The sequence below is a fragment of the Aedes aegypti genome, chromosome 2, assembly GCF_002204515.2.
Source record: "Aedes aegypti strain LVP_AGWG chromosome 2, AaegL5.0 Primary Assembly, whole genome shotgun sequence".
Taxonomy (NCBI): Eukaryota; Metazoa; Arthropoda; class Insecta; order Diptera; family Culicidae; genus Aedes; species Aedes aegypti.
In genome coordinates this window covers 336,803,384-336,819,519 of record NC_035108.1, presented here as the reverse complement: position 1 = coordinate 336,819,519, position 16,136 = coordinate 336,803,384, and the positions used below count along the sequence as shown (strand labels likewise).

At 37.4% G+C, this 16,136-nt stretch overlaps 1 protein-coding gene across 1 annotated transcript in view; it reads left to right on the top strand.

The window, feature by feature from the left end:
- LOC5566907 (clavesin-2) overlaps nucleotides 1–12,703 on the top strand; it is a 112,620-nt gene extending 99,917 nt beyond the window's left edge. The window contains exon 4 of the mRNA XM_001651272.2: nucleotides 11,531–12,703. The gene's annotated coding sequence lies outside the window, so the exon portion shown is untranslated. The remainder of the gene's footprint in view (nucleotides 1–11,530) is intronic.
- Nucleotides 12,704–16,136: the final 3,433 nt, after the last annotated feature.

The window sequence follows — 16,136 nt, the reverse complement described above, 5'->3', positions numbered from 1 at the left end:
TCCCGCATGATATTGGAATTCGGGGTTATGGGTTGTTAGGGGATCTGAAATTCGGGGTAATGGTATTTGGGGTAATGGGGTAGAATCAATTTCGATTTGGTTCCTGGGAGAATCGTTATTGAAAATCGTGGTGGAATTCCTGTAGGGTTCCCTAATGGAGTCCATAGAGGAATCCTTGGTGGATATAGCAGAGGAAGCTCTTTTGAAATTTCTGGAGGAATCCCTGGTGGAATTTCTAGAGAATTCCCCGGTGGAGTTTCTGGAAAAATTCTTGTAGAAATCCGTGGAGGAGATCCTGGATAAGTCTCTAAGGGAATTTCAGGAGAAGTCTTTAATGGAAATCTTGAATGAATGACTGTTGGAATTCCTGTAGAAATCCCTTGAGGAATTTTTGGAGAAATACTTAGAGAAATTCGTGGACGGGCTCTAGAGGAAACACTTGATTTGATGAACGGATGAAAAACTGAATATATTGCTGAAGAAGTTTGAAATATTCCCCGGAAGCATTGGACATTTCTGGAGAAATATCTGGCGTTATTCCTGAATGAAGGAAGAAGAGGAATCTCCGGATGAATTCCTGATAGAAATCTAAAACAAATATCTGTTTTAATTCTTGGAAGAAGCCCTAATGGAGTACTTAGTGGAATCCCTGATGGAATTCCTGAAGGAATTCTTGGTGAAATCACTGTTGAGTGGTGGAATCCCTGATGGAGTTCATGAAGAAATTCCTTGGAATATATGAAGGAATCCTTTGTGCAATTTCTAGTGGAATTTGTGGAGAAATTTCTGGTGGAATCTCTAGTGCAATAGGGTGATATTCAAAACATAAAAGGCAATAGTTGGCGCTTTTTAGGTGATGGTAAAAACGAAAACCTGAAAAAACAAAACCGTACGGAAGATAAACTTAACGCATAAAGTTATATATTCACATTACGCTTGATTTCTATCCACTACTTTTTCGATTCAGTTTCCTAATTGCAAGTAATTTACGTTTTCAATTATTCTCCATACGTTTTGACAGTTCTCGACTACCATTCTTCCATGGGCTTGTGTTGGAAGTTTGAGAAATTTGAGAGCCGAGCATAGTGACTGATCGCATGAAATGCAAACATCAGTGTCGCCGCTGCGCGGCCAGCGAGAGAAGCTGAATGTTAGGAAGGTTGTTGTCTATATTTTTTGCTGCTGGCGCCAACTTAAAAACTATGTAAACAATCGATACCCTATTCCTAAAGAAATCTCTATTGGAGTGCCTGGGGATTTCTCTAAGTGAATTTCAGGATGAATCTTCTTTGAGATTCTTGAATAAATCTCTGGTGGAATACCTGGAAAAAATCTTGGAAAAATTTTCGAAGAAAACCCCGGTTTTTGGAGAAATTTTTCGGATGTTATTCCTGGATGGGTTCCAGAGGAAGCACGTGTTTTTTTTTTTTTGTAGATTATGTGGAACTATTCCTGGAGGTGCCATTAGTGATATTTTTCAACAAACTTCCTGGAATCATTTCTTGAAGTATCTCTAGAGGAATTCTTCAAGAAACTTCTAACAGTATCTAAGAGGAAAAATTTATAGGAAATTTGTTGAGTACTGAATGATTTATAGTACTACAGTCGACTCTCCACATCTCGATGATTTCCTCGGTCCCTTCATTCTGCATATAAATTTTCTCTCCATATCTCGATATCTCCATATCTCGATGTGGTTTTGTTGATCTTTCGTTCTCGATTTTCTCTCCGTATGTCGATAATCTTTTTATCAAAGGATACTAGACCAGATTTTCAAGATTAATCAGAATTGAGGAGCATGAAATGACATCTGCTTCTTTATTATTATTCCTATTTTCCTAACAACGGATCGGTTTTCAATCTAATATTCATTAAAAATATGTTCTATGTCTCGATCTCTCCCTATCTCGATGGTCCCTTCGATATCGAGATGTGGAGAGGCGACTGTATCTTCGAAAGAAGCCTGAATTTTGTGTATACTTCAAGAACTCTTCAAGAAATTTAATGTAGTACAATTATTTCCTAAATATGAATGCTGTGGACAGTCTAGAAGAAAATTCAAACTAAGATTGATTTTTGTAGTAGATTACGATTTTGTTTTCCATCGAACAGTAAGGGGCCGTGCTCCTTTCTGACAACGCTCATGCTCGCGTGGCACATTTGCTAGCTTCAGCCACATTACAGCCAATCCGCATTGTTTGGAGATCTGTGAGGCGTGTTTTGATTGTCTATAATAGGCGCACGAAATAATGACAAAATGACAAAAGATGCTGCAAAAAATCTTATATCCCGGTGCGATAATTTTGAATTCGCGGATGCCTATAAGCTAAGCCACAAGCTGCGCCGGTTCCAACTCAATCATTTCCGTTTATGGTCACAAAGCTATCTCCATGGTCAAGGCCTCCTGCTGCAACCAGTCGTTTTAACACTTGCTGAAACCCAACCAAATTCGCACGGCTCGCTATTTTAGGAAAAAAACAACCTCAATAGGGTTACCAGCTTCCAAGCTTTCCGATTGCAGAGCTGTATCGAACCCATTAATTCCAATCGATTAAATCTGGCGTAATTTGAAAGCTGCGGCTAAAAATAGAAACTGACTAAGCCGTTTACCTACGATTCAGGCCACAAAACCAACACAGCAGTACCCCAGAAGGTGGCAATTGGCCAAGAAGACGAAATGAGCTCGGCAATAAAGAAATCGTTTTGTTTTTATTCCTATAAAGAGCACAGGTAACAACTTGATTACCGGTTTGCGGGTTGCTCTAGTGGAAATCTTGGCGTCATCTTGGGCTTCATGGAGCTTAAAGTGCGAGGGCTGCTGTGGTTTTAATCATTTATTGCGAGACTACTTTGGATTGTCTGCGTCTGTTTTCTGGACAAACCCTCCTTGGAAGGAAACTCGTCTCGTTAAAAATAGGCAAATGAAACCGACAGCCCGCCGGGCAAATGTGAGTGAAATTTATGAAGGTAACTTTTCGTTTTCCCCATTCCCTCCCTTGCTTAAGACTTCCGCTGCAGGTTTCCCACCCCGCTTGAAAACAGTGCCAGCTAAAAGCCCACGGCTGACTTATTGGCACAATGATCTTTGCTAACCTCGATGCTAAGCACAGCGTGCGATGAAGCGTTGGTTTCCATTTTTATTCACAAACAAAAATATAAAAAAGTGCGTCCACCGATCAATGAATGAAACAAACATAGGGAAACATGGGCAGATTGGCCATCTTAAAAAACGTTGATAAAATTGCAGAAAAAATCATGTAATCTTTGGATTTTTACATGACTTCCAACAATAGATCCCTGAAGCCTAAACTGAGTTTTTTTTTTCCAAACATTTGAGCTTACATCAGAAATTCACGTTCACTCAATTTCCTAATGTTTTATATTAGTGTAAGTCAATTGCTTTCCAGTCCCCTAGATTTTAAATCAGATTATGTGTGAATTATGAACAAATAATGTACAATATAAGGCGGCATCCACAAATTACGTATCGCTCTAGGGGGAGGGGGGGAGTAGACTCAAGCGTTACGGCTCATACAAAAGTTTGAAATATTTCATACAAAAAGCGTTACGGAGGGGGGGAGGGGGGTCAAAAATTTCCAATTTCAGCGTTACGTAATTAATGGACGCTGCCTAACATATTGGATAGAATTGCGAATTGTAATTGAATTTCCAAGCAACATCTTGTTGGTGGATTCAACTCAAAACAAACTGTACTATGTAACAGTATGTATTTTCATAGCATTAATTAAAGACTGTTACAATACGTTATATTGTTTTGGTATAAAATTTTTTCTCCGCGTAAGCCCCTTGTTTTGTTTGTGTAGTTGTCTCATATAATCTTTTTTTTACTAGTCTCGAAAGCTAACAGAAGTATTGATTTTGATTAAATTTCAAGAATTTAAGTGGGTTTTAAAGGGCACTCATCGCCCCCCATTGGCGAAACTGCCCCGACCATCCCTATAAAACCAGCTGCTCTGCGAGTGAAGCGCCCATAGCGGATCTGCAATAAATCTGCCACTTAAATTGGTTTCTGCCGTAGCTACGGCTACGCTTTCCGATGTCCGATGAGTCGTTCGGAAAAGTGACTCTTTACGACCGTCGTATTCATTCCACGCGACCGCTACGCTTTGCAAGTTGTGAACTTGGCACCACATATGTAAATACAGTGTAAAAAAAAGTAATTTACTCTGTTTCCTGTTATCTTTTATTTAGATTCTGAGTCGGAACGACTGGATAGACTTATTCTCCATTTCCTAATGTTACTATAACTCTGCCAGGAAATCAAAATTTAATGAAATTTCTGATCTGTCACATGTTTTGCAATATCATAAATTACTATACGATTAAAAATGTCACATACGATAAAAGCTTCATACACGTTGTATTACGGAAATGCTATGAAGCTACTTATTCTTCTTCTTTCTATTTCAGGCAGTAAATCCCATCCGGGACAGAGCATGTTTCTCAACTATGAGTCTAATAAGCACTTCCACAGTTTTTAACTGGGAACTTTCTTTGCTGGTTGACCATTTTTGATTTTTGCTTTTGGTTGAGATAGCTGGTGGAGAATTGATCATCCTGTGAAGAAATTTTGGAGATTTCATTAAAAATCACTGTTCAAAGTCAATTATTTGGAATATAAGTCATGTTAGGAAACTCCAAAACCAAACATTTTTAAAACAAGTACTGACACCCATTGCTTGTGTCTATATACTATATTTTGTTTTCTGAAAGTTCGAAGCATGTTTAAAAAAATGTTTCAAGTGATTTTTTTTATTTAGCTTATATTGTTGATCACTCATGGAAACAACGTTCAGTAATATTGAAAATATAATTACTTGCTAAAATCACAGCTCCTGAAGCCGAAAACTTTTACAAGTTATTTACTTTTTAAGTTATTTCAAAATTAAAAGCACCTTGAACTGTGGAACACGCCTAAAAGTAGGGAATTTCCCAAGGAAATTCTGCATAATTTATAGTAATTGTGTGTTTAACTGAACATATGTATGAAAGTTTTGACAACGGCATCGTTTTCGGTGATGTAAATTTTAGTAACAATCGCATTTGTCTTGCTCATATCGTTTTCAGAACTCATAATCATAAAAATCATTGTTTCCAAAAATTGTGAAATCTTTTGCATCAACACAACACAATTTTTGCGAGAACCTCAAAATAGAAAACCTCATGAATAGAAGGAAGGGAATGACCATTCATAAATTGATAATATTTCATCGATAAATGTTGATTCGAACTTTTTTCGAGGAGGATCATTGCGATCAATGTTACCCCGCTGATCAATGTTACCCTGGATTACGGTACTTGTTTTTAGAATATAAATATATTTTTTGCAATTTCTCATCGTAATAGGCTGTTTTTCATCACGCCAATCTATCATGGAACGGCCTACTTTCCTACACTGAAGTATGCAGTGCGGGAATAGTCATTACCTAACTGAAACCAGTGCTGTAATGGTTCATTACGCAACGCTTTCTCATTACGCAACTGTTTTGAGTTGCGTAATGACTCATTACCCAACTATTTTCAGAAATTGCAAAATGATGGTGCAAGCATCCAGATGTTATTTCTGATACCCTCCAGTGGTGTTCTACGAAATTGCAAAAAATGTTGTACGCAACTCGTTGCAGAACTCGATTTTTTCAGCACTCGTCGTAGTTATCCAACTCGGCAAGCCTCGTTGGACAAATGTACGACTCGTGCTGTAAAAATCGTCATTCTGCAACTTGTTACGTAAACTACTATTTTTAAACAGAATGCAAAAATAATTCCAATTTTGTATCATATTTATCACTACTGACGATTTTTGTCTTTATCACGATGACTGTGACAATTTGATCCATCACCATATAGATGAAATTTCCCCATTTGCATCTCAAACCGGCGTATACTCTTTCGGCAACAAAAGATGAATATTGTTGTAGAGATACGAGATCCATTCAAACCATCACTTTTCTCCGTCATAAAATATGCGATTGAGAACTGAGAAGATTTATGTTTTGCACCCTGTAGTGGTAAGGCAAACACTAAGCACGTGATATATCTATCAAAACAATGGATATCATTGTAACATGCTTTATATGAGCAAATAGAGCCAATATAGTGCTTATTTAAGTCTTATACGCATCAGGCTTAGAAGCATTAACAATGCACTAATAGATATTCAATGTGGTGGAAGTACTATTTTAGACGGGTCTGCATTTTTTCTGTTTTTTTTATGGCCCACCACTATCCCCCACACCAAGATACTTATTTTCGGAGCCCCCTGGTAGTGGACGCATCTATCGCATTTTTCTTATTTTAGAAAAAAAAAACAAGCACAACAGTAAACACGTAACATTTAAACAGTTTACATTGAATGATGAACAACAGTGATGAGGCATTTATACACTATGAATATTTAGGAGGTTTCCCAGTGGAATAAAAATTCCTTTTAAGGGAGCCCTATTTTATGACATTTAAAACTAAATTAGGAGAATTTATTTTAATATTGATTAAATATGTGAAGAAAACACGACAGATTGTAAATAAAAGACGACAGACTGTAAATCATACTAAATCATACTGGCAACTGATACGGTTCTACAAAAAATCACCAATACTGGATTTGTAGTGACGTTTTAAACCGGTTTTGAACAACGATCGATTATTCAGAGTTTTTAATCTTTCAGAAAGTGCATTATATTCGGATGATCCATAGAAAGAAATTCTCATTTGGCCTGGACAAGTACGGGCTCGTGAGCGCAATAAGTTATTTGAGTAACGAGTATTGTGTTCATGATTAGAAACAGTGAAGCTGAGGTTCTGAGATCATCAACATATCATACATAAACAAGCATGTCTGTAACTTACATAAGCCACGTAAAAGAGGGATGTTCTACGAAACGTTGGAGTAGAGCTGAACAGTGGGAAATAGTTGCGGTAAATGAAAAATGATTTTGAGGCATCTATTCTGCAAAACTTTAATTTTTTTAAGGTTTGATTTGCTTGCATGACCCCAAACAATAATGAGGTGCAACAGATGTGAGTGGATACAACTGTAATAAAAACTTAACAGTGTATACTTTGGTACAAATGTTTTCACGCGATGCATTAGACCACAAAGGGAAGCAATTTTATTTCGAAGATGCTCTATATGCTCTTTCCAGGAAAGGGTGCCATCTAATATCAGACCAAGGTATTTGAAATTTTTTACTTTTTCAATCGCTGTTGTTCCCACAATAGGGTTGTTGTGTGATACAATTTTTTTCCTCGGTGAATGAAACAAAATGTATTTTGTTTTTGACAAATTAAGGAGAGTAAATTTGTATCGAAATATATTACAAGCAAAAGCATGTCGTAATTGATAAAATCTATAATGCAGTTTCAAAATGAGGATAAAACAGTGCTGTGTCATCATCAAACAGCCCTTCAGTGCCAAACTTCCAATATCGTTTATGTATAAGAGAAACAAAAGTGGCCCAATGTTACTTTCTTGTGGAACCCTAATGTTAACAGTTTGAAGACAACTTTGCGCATCTTGTAACATTACGAATTGTTGCCGATCACACAAGTAAGCTCGAATTATCTTATATGCCAACCCTCGTATGCCATAACTTTCCAGTTTTTGTAAAAGAATATCATGATTCAACGTGTCAAATGCTTTTTTCATGAATGCTTATGATTACTTAGGTACTTGCTTTTAAAACTGTTTAAAAAAAATACTCCATGAAACTGTCAGAAAACCAAAATTGTGTGTACAGGCATAAACGTTACACCAAATTGAGTGTGATTTGCATAAAATCAAGCTCCTCTGGACCAATGGACCAATGCACGAGTTCACCCGTTGACGTTTGAGCGGTGCCGTGTTATTTGCGTGACCATGGCAACAAGTGTATCCGGCACCGCTCAAACGTCAAATTAGTGAACTCGTGCATTGGTCAATACATGCTCTGTCAAAAATAAGTCTGCTCCTGAGTAGACTTATTTTTGACAGATTGGAAATAATTTCGCTAGTTCGTGTTTGTTGCTATGGATATCGTTCACATTTTCAGTCCCGCTTCGGTAATTACCGGTATGGTCATCAGTCTGACCTTCCAGCTGCCTTTAGGACACGGCACATCAAGTGGGATGCTAATATTGTGTGGACTTATCCACGGTCTTCTTTCATTGTCGTTTTTCTTTTTTTTTCCGCTCTAAATGCGGGCCGTGTTTACATAAAATGGACCAACATCCAGTGAAGTAATGTTCACCGAGTGAACATGGCGTGGATGAATGTATAGCGAAATCGTTCATTTTCTGTAAACACGGTCCGCAGTAAAGGTTTTCTTCCCGCTGGAAGTTGCAGCGTGACGTCATCGTAGATTGATTTATGGTGGGATAGGTTGTTTAATCCGGATGATCACAAAGAAATTTCTCGATTACTTTTTCCAATCGACGTAAGTAACTTTCCATCGGTTTTAAGAAAATTAATTCGGAAGAATTACAAACTGTCTTCTAAAACTGTTTTAAAATGAATCACCTTTTTAACATTTTTTCGACGTGTAAATTTCTTAAATTTTGCATACAATGAGCTCGCGTTCAAAAACTATGGAGTTCCTTTTATTTCATACAAGAATTTTATGACAAAATGATAAGCCGTTTTATTCAGTTACTTGCGACGTTTTTCTACCAGTGTAAAATCGACTCAAGTAGTGTTTTGTTTTGATTCGTGGTTAAGTCAATTTGTCTCTCCATACAGCAGGGCGGCGAAAGTAGTGGTTAGTTAGGTTGCGAAATTTGAAAATCTTACTTTCGTCGTTTTGTAAATCCGGAAATTAAACGTTCTAAAAGTGAAAAGTTGAGTTGGTACAGAGCGATACGTGTAGAAATCCGCCTACTTAACACGTAGGATCGATTAAGTAAGTTTGTATACTTTTTTGACTTGAGTCTGTATGAATAAGTTTTCGAGATTTGTTGTCCAAAACAAACGGTTGCAAGGCTAGTAGCGAGTCACTTTTAGTGACTTGGTCACTGTTTTCGACCTAGTAATGCTGCATCAAATTGCCGGACGCTTCGAAAGTCGGACACTGGCCTTTATCATGATGTTTAGGATAAAATTCTGATGTTTGCGCCTACTATCCATAATTATGACGCATAAAAGTTGCCGTAAAAACAATTTTTGGGTGATTTAGGGGTGGTTTGAAATTTATTATGCATCATACAAATTATGTTAAGTTTCCATACAAAAATTCTTACAATGGTGGAAAAAAGGTTAAACAAATGTTAAAATTGTCTAGCTAATCATTGGCCCCATTAGAAACAAATGAAAATTTTGAGATTTTGTAGGTGTGGATCATGAAAAACATTCTTTTTTTTTTTTGAGTTTATCATGAAAATATGGTGTTCATTTAAAATATGTTGGGAAATTATAATTCGGATTTGTCTATTAGAAATATGGATGCATTAGCGCTCCACTGCAATAGTAAACCACTGGGATTACGTCAGTCGATTTTCTAAATTGCATTGTGTAAGATGTGACAATAAGTATTCTGCCAGCAGTTGAGTTTTGCATGCTGATCTACTTTCGATGTACTGCAACAATAGTGTCAATGATTTGAAGATTAGGGATGGTACACAAATTATGTCACGCTAAATATCAACTTTTACGACCCCCTCCCCCCCCCCCCCTTTGTCACACTTTTTGTATGAATCCTTCGAAAATTGTGTAAGGCTTGTCACGCTTGGCTCGACCCCCTCCCCCCCCTTGGAGCGTGACGTAATTTGTGCATGACCCCTTATTGCCGTTGTCATTCTCATTGTTAAACAACACAGAAGAAAAGCAGTAGAATAAGATCACGGTAATTTATTGTTATCTTTCTTAATTCATTCTACTGTGCAATTTTACGTAAATTCTTCAGCTCGATTTATTTCATCTAAAAATATCATCTCAAGAAATATTTTATATTTTGCAAAGACCACCCCCCCCCCCCCCCCTTGAATCAAATTATGGTTGCGCTACTGTTCCTAAATATCTTGCTAAGTTTCGAAGAAGTCGACCGAAAAATACTTCACATGACAACGTGAATCATGGAGGTCCTAAGCAGTTCTTTGCCCTATCATAAAATATTATATTTTTCATGAGAATGGAGGTTATGGAGTTATGGAGATCAAGGATTCATGGAGATTGTCAGGCATTTATATACTTTTCTCATTTCAGTTCGAAAGGTGTTTCATAAAAAAAACAGTGCTCTGCCTTATGCCATTAAGCATTGCATACCAGTTCGTTGTGTAGGACAAAAACGCTGACTAGAATCGTTGATATGTCGGGGTACGCTTACTAGAAGATTTTTTTTAGGAAAAAACACATTTCATTTTACTTATTTTAAGAGAAAAATAACCATCATCGTTTTACAAATTTTCAAAAACAGTTTTTTTACACTTTTACAGTTTCGAATCAAAAGTCTTAGAAAATGTGCATATAAAATATCTGAAGAAATATTTAAAAATAGTAGATTCGTGTAGAAAAAAAGAGGTGGAAAATCGCTACTCTCAACTGTCGGTTTAAATTAATTCGATAAACGAGAACATGTTCAGCTTAAAGGAGGACGCGAGGACAATAATCAAAAATGAGGACATGTCCTCACAAAGGATACCTTCTGGTAAGCCTATGTTGGAGGTATTATATTTGCCCTCCTAAGAATTTTGCGCTCATGCTGACTATGCAGTAATACAGCATAATACGTAAAAAACTTCATTTCCTAATCTCTTCTTTGATTTTGATTTTGAGAAAAATCCAAGAAACCGCTTTGAACATTTTACTGCGCCGACAAGAAATTGCTTGCACTTGGGGTTGAAGATCCGGATAAAAATATCTTATCAATTTGCAAGGCTTTCTATGTACGACATACAAGAGCCAGACTTCTTTAAGATCAAGTTTCCAAAATCTTGAAAATTTTCATACAAATGACTTGGCATCTCTGCCCAATATTGTTTTAGAGAGAACGATAATCTCCTTCATGACCAGAAAATAATCAAGACAACTACACAAAAAAACATTACAAACCCCGTAAAATATATTGTTTTATATTGTTTAAAAACTATACAACTGTAAAAAACGTATGGTTTCAATAATTTATGATTCAAAGCCTTAATTTTCTGCACATGTTAGAATATTGTATAGACGTATAAAAGGTCTTATTTTGTAAGTAATGTTTACCATTATTGTTGTGGCACAAGAATATGAATACGCTATCGACTGATCTTCTTCGATAAATATTACCATGAAAATGCACGCGCCACCCACAACGCAAATACTACTGTCAAAAAATTAATATTCCTGGAAGACGTTCGTTTAAGCATCAATCGTTTTCATACGCAGCGGCATTCTACGAACGAATATAAATCCTATTATCGCATTTGCATGCCTGCAAAGCTATAAATCGTCCAGATAGCGATCGCAAACGATCCCAATAGCCTATAGATATTATAGCCCATAAAACCGACATCAATGGAGCAAACTTCTTACCATTCTTTTCCTGTCTCGATCTACTTACAGGTTCCTCGCGCCTCATACCATCGGGATCCCGTCCATTTAGACTTACGGACTTACGACGATCGCGAGACGATAATTAACCATCAACAGCCGCTGTCTTGATCGTCACGCCGCCACTCCAGGCATCGGACATGTATAGTATCGTCATTTTGTTATCTGTTGCCACAGACAAACCGACATAACACTTATAACGGTTATCATTATGAATCCATCTGGTGACCATGTTATACGAAATACGATTATGTGCAACAAGTCCTGCAGAAGGCGCTAGTATGAAACGTCGCGCCTCTGGTTGTGAGGCATGGAACGTAGGAAGTTTGAAAGTGATTGTTAAAAGCGTAGTCGAAGGAAATTTCATCAATGTTACGTCGGTTTGTCTGTGCTGTTCCGCTCAGTCATCAGGCAGCGGATATGCTAATTATTCGTACAAACGGAGTGAGCAATCTACTGCCTCTATCCGCCATTTGATTGGCGCAAAGACTCAATCGAAAGCATTGCTCCGGATTATCCCGCTGATTCCCGGTATGGGGAATCGGTATAATGGATGAACACAGGAAAGGAAGCAAAAAAAAGTCCATGCTTGGAGATCTACTATTGCAAATATCGAAAAAAACAGTGAACTAATTGAGCTTATATACTTCCACGAACTGAACAGTTATAGGTTTAGGTATCTACTAATGAGTGCATTAAATATTAGAGACTTTCATATAAGGAAGAAGATGATCAACAGAGCTTTACTAACGATGCATCTAGTGAGTTTCTTGTTTATTAGAAGAAAAAAGTGAGAACAATAGAGGTCTTGTAGCTTTTACGGCTAAACATTTAGTATGATATTACCGTTGGCGAAAAAAGTGTATAGCTTGTCCTGTATTTATGCTCTAGGTTAAGTTTCGGTAAAGTATGTAAAAAACTTAGAAAGCGAAGTAAGCATTTATCGTTCGAGCTGTTGAATGTGGCAATAAACTAATGTTATGAAAAATCCGTCCATAAGACAAAACTACATTAGCTGCGTAGGAATTGAGTCTTGATTGAAATCTTACAAATTTTGAACGGACAGTAATATTATCCTTATAGTTACAAATTCAATAAGTTAATACCTACTTTCCTGCATGCCGTTCTACAAAGATTCGTAGTATAAGATTTGCGTTATTTGAATAAATCTTGATTGAAATGTAACCAGTTTCATGTTTTATTTTTCCGTTGTAGATTGAAAGAAACACGATTCGATTCAAACCGACTCCAATGATTTTTCCAGAGCACGTGCTTCCTCTGTAAAAATGATTCCATTGTTTTGAGCCACACACGTGCACGCATGTGGGATTTTTTTTAACATGTGTACAGAGAGCTAACGAGCTAAACTTGAATAATAACTCACTTCGTCGTCGGATAGTTGGTGGAGGCCGTAGTTGGCTAATCAAATTGTAGCAATTTCCCAGCATGATATGGGCATGATTACGTGGCGCATCCAGGCCTGTGTACTTGTAGGGATCAACTTCTTTAAATGTAGGGTGGTAATTTTCTTCTCATCTTTGTTTTGATCGATGTCGGTTTTCAACAACGATGTTAAGGGTATTGTTGAGGTCAATGTTGTTCGACTGTATGCTTATTATGCCAAGCAGTACGGGGGAAGGTAATTACATTTTTTGAAAACGATAGTGTACATAATTACCTAGCCATGTTTTTTTTTTTGGTCAAATTGTTAAAGTTGGTAGGCTTAGACAATCAGATGGCACAAAGCGATTATTTGACGTTGTTGATTGATTAGAGGGGGCCTTCTTTAACCTGCTGTAAAATCCGCGGCCTCCAAGCAAAGCCATGTTGAAGGTGTCCGGGTTCAAATCCCGGCCGGTCCACGACCTTTTCGTAATGGAAACTTTCGTGACTTCCCTGGGCATACTGTATGTATCATCTTACCTGCCACACGATATACGTATGCGGCAAAGGAAACTCTCACTTAATAACTGTGGAGAGAGAGAGAGAGAGCTGAGAAGCGGGCTTTGTCCCAGTGAGGACGTAATGTCAAGAAGAAGAAGAAGAAGCTTGATTAGAGCTTAACTGACAGTACTGATTTCCCTGAATCATTTCGATTTTCGTATGGCTGCAGAAATTGAGTCGTTTTGGAATTTTTCGGTAAACTTATTCTAAAAAATTCATCAATGGGATTATGATATCAAACGATCTCAGAATACATGCAACATTCAGGTTTCCATATTCAATTCAAAATTAAATTGTGTGAGTGCATTGTTTGATTTTAATGTGTCTAAGTATGTCTTTAAGAATAGGCTTAAGGTTTTTTAGCTTAAGAAACAGTCTGTGGAATGTAACGATTCGAGACGGTGACAATAAAAAAATTAATAAAAAATAAATAAATCTAATATATGTCAATGTGGTTCGAATGCTCTACAAGTAAGAAACTTTCTCTCCAAATATTATGTAAATTCATTGAGATTAAAGACAATTTACACCGTCTTCAGCCAAATGTTGCACAGACTGAACAATCACGAACATTAGGCAACGGACAACACAGAACACCCAGTAGTCCAGTGATGAATTTTTCGTTTGACGAAAAGTTTCCACCGAATGGAGTGGGAATCGAACCCACGCTTCGCGGCACAATACGCCTAAACGGCTGACGCCGCTAACCGCACGGCCACGAAGCCCACAAATGAATGAATGAATGATTATGAAAAGTTATAGCTATTTGTTATTTTTAGACAAAAAAATTGCAATTTTTGGTCTAATTTTCATTACATAGAACGTAATGGTAATCAAATCATATACAATTTAAAAAAAAAGACACGAGCAGCACCGTCTTCAGATATTTAACTACACATACTTAAAACTGGACAACAGATGAAATCCGCTGGTGAAAATTCGATTCGGCGTGCAAAGGTTCTGTAGAAACATGTTTTTCGAAGTGATAGATGTGTTTTTTATCGGAGATTATATATGAAGATGTATTGTGAAGTCTTATTTTTTTTAATTTTATTCGATTTGCTCGCGTTTTGCTCGAGAGTGCTTTGTAAGGGCACAATCAATAGAATTCGTTTCGCGTGACTTGTTTTTTTATCTCCTGTGCATGTTGATTCAAAAATTGAATGGTTCGTGGATGCTCGATTCGGGATGAATTAATAACTGCAGTGCGTGCATTTTGATGGGCAGTGCTAAGTTACGGCTCACGCTATTGTTCATTATTAGAGGAGCGAATTTTCGAAAAAGGAATTTGGTGAGTTTGTTCTGATCAGCAGCGCATGATAACAATGCGCAAATACTGACCATTTGTCGGCCAGAACGTCTACCGAACGTATCCTATGGCACTACCCTTTCCATCCCCAGTGAACCACGTATCGTATAAGAATGTGCATCCAAAATCACATATTCGTGCGTCCAAAATCAGAATCGCACAAGATGCCAAATTAAGCGTTATCAATGTCAACACAAATAGTATATAAATCCCCACTACGATTCATGTACGACAATCTGTGTTGACAACAAAAGATATCGTAAATAGTGCAACATAGAATCACGTTATGTTGCATAAAATGGAAGATCATATATCAATCTAGAAAACATCATCTGAAATCGCAATAAGTTAGCAAAAATTGCCAACCAAACTTGGTATTTGCTGACGATGGGTCTCAAAGAACAACATAGCAAGTGTCGCTGAACATGAAACATGAATTAATATTGGCAAATAATCGTGTGTCTGTCATGGAACCCATGGTTCAGTGGTAAGGTGTCCGAATACTGATCCAAAGGTCCCGTGTTCCAGTCTTAGTGGTAACTATTTTTTTTTCATACAAATTTTGTGGCATCGTATATCTGATCGCAAAAAGTCTGAAAAAGTCGTGCCAAGCACGCATATAGCCTCCACTTTGGTAGGTATATAGCCTTTTCGAGCATTCTATACGATTGAATTGAGTCGTATAGAATGATGTATAACAAAAGTTATAGCAACTAAAATGTTGACTGGGTCAACTTTCCACAACATCCCGTAACACCTATGAGAGATCGTAGAGTTCTCTGCATCTTTCTTAAGTAGGTGTTCAATCAATCATCTTTTCCCATTCTCCAGCTTTCGCAAGGACGTGGCCAGGACAGCTCTCGATTGTTAGGGATGCGTCAATCTTGTCTAAGAGTTAGAGGTTAATCCCAAATCTCTGACTTTGGTTAGGGACGGGAAGGAGGCAACCCTCATACAATGGTCTAGGACTGTACCACCTACGAATTTGTGCGAAATGCTTAATGCTAACGCTAATGCTAATACTTAAAACTGGACAACAGATAAGTTTACTCCAATGGCACAGTCGAGAGACATTCCTAACGAAAAGTTTCAATGCTTGTAGCGCGAATCGAACCTAACCGCTCAGCAACGATGCCCATTTTATGCCTTATTATGACACCATACAAAGGCTCATCCTAAAGATGCTTTGAGATGTATTCGTTTTTGAATATATTTTGGAAACTGTTTCTGACCCATAGCGGGGCAAAAGTTCGAGCCATATACTTATTGTATTGGACAAAACATTTGCAACTTTTTCGATTTTCCACACAAGATTATCAACTTTGGTACACTTGGATCTCTTTATAGTCCGATTTGAATGAAATT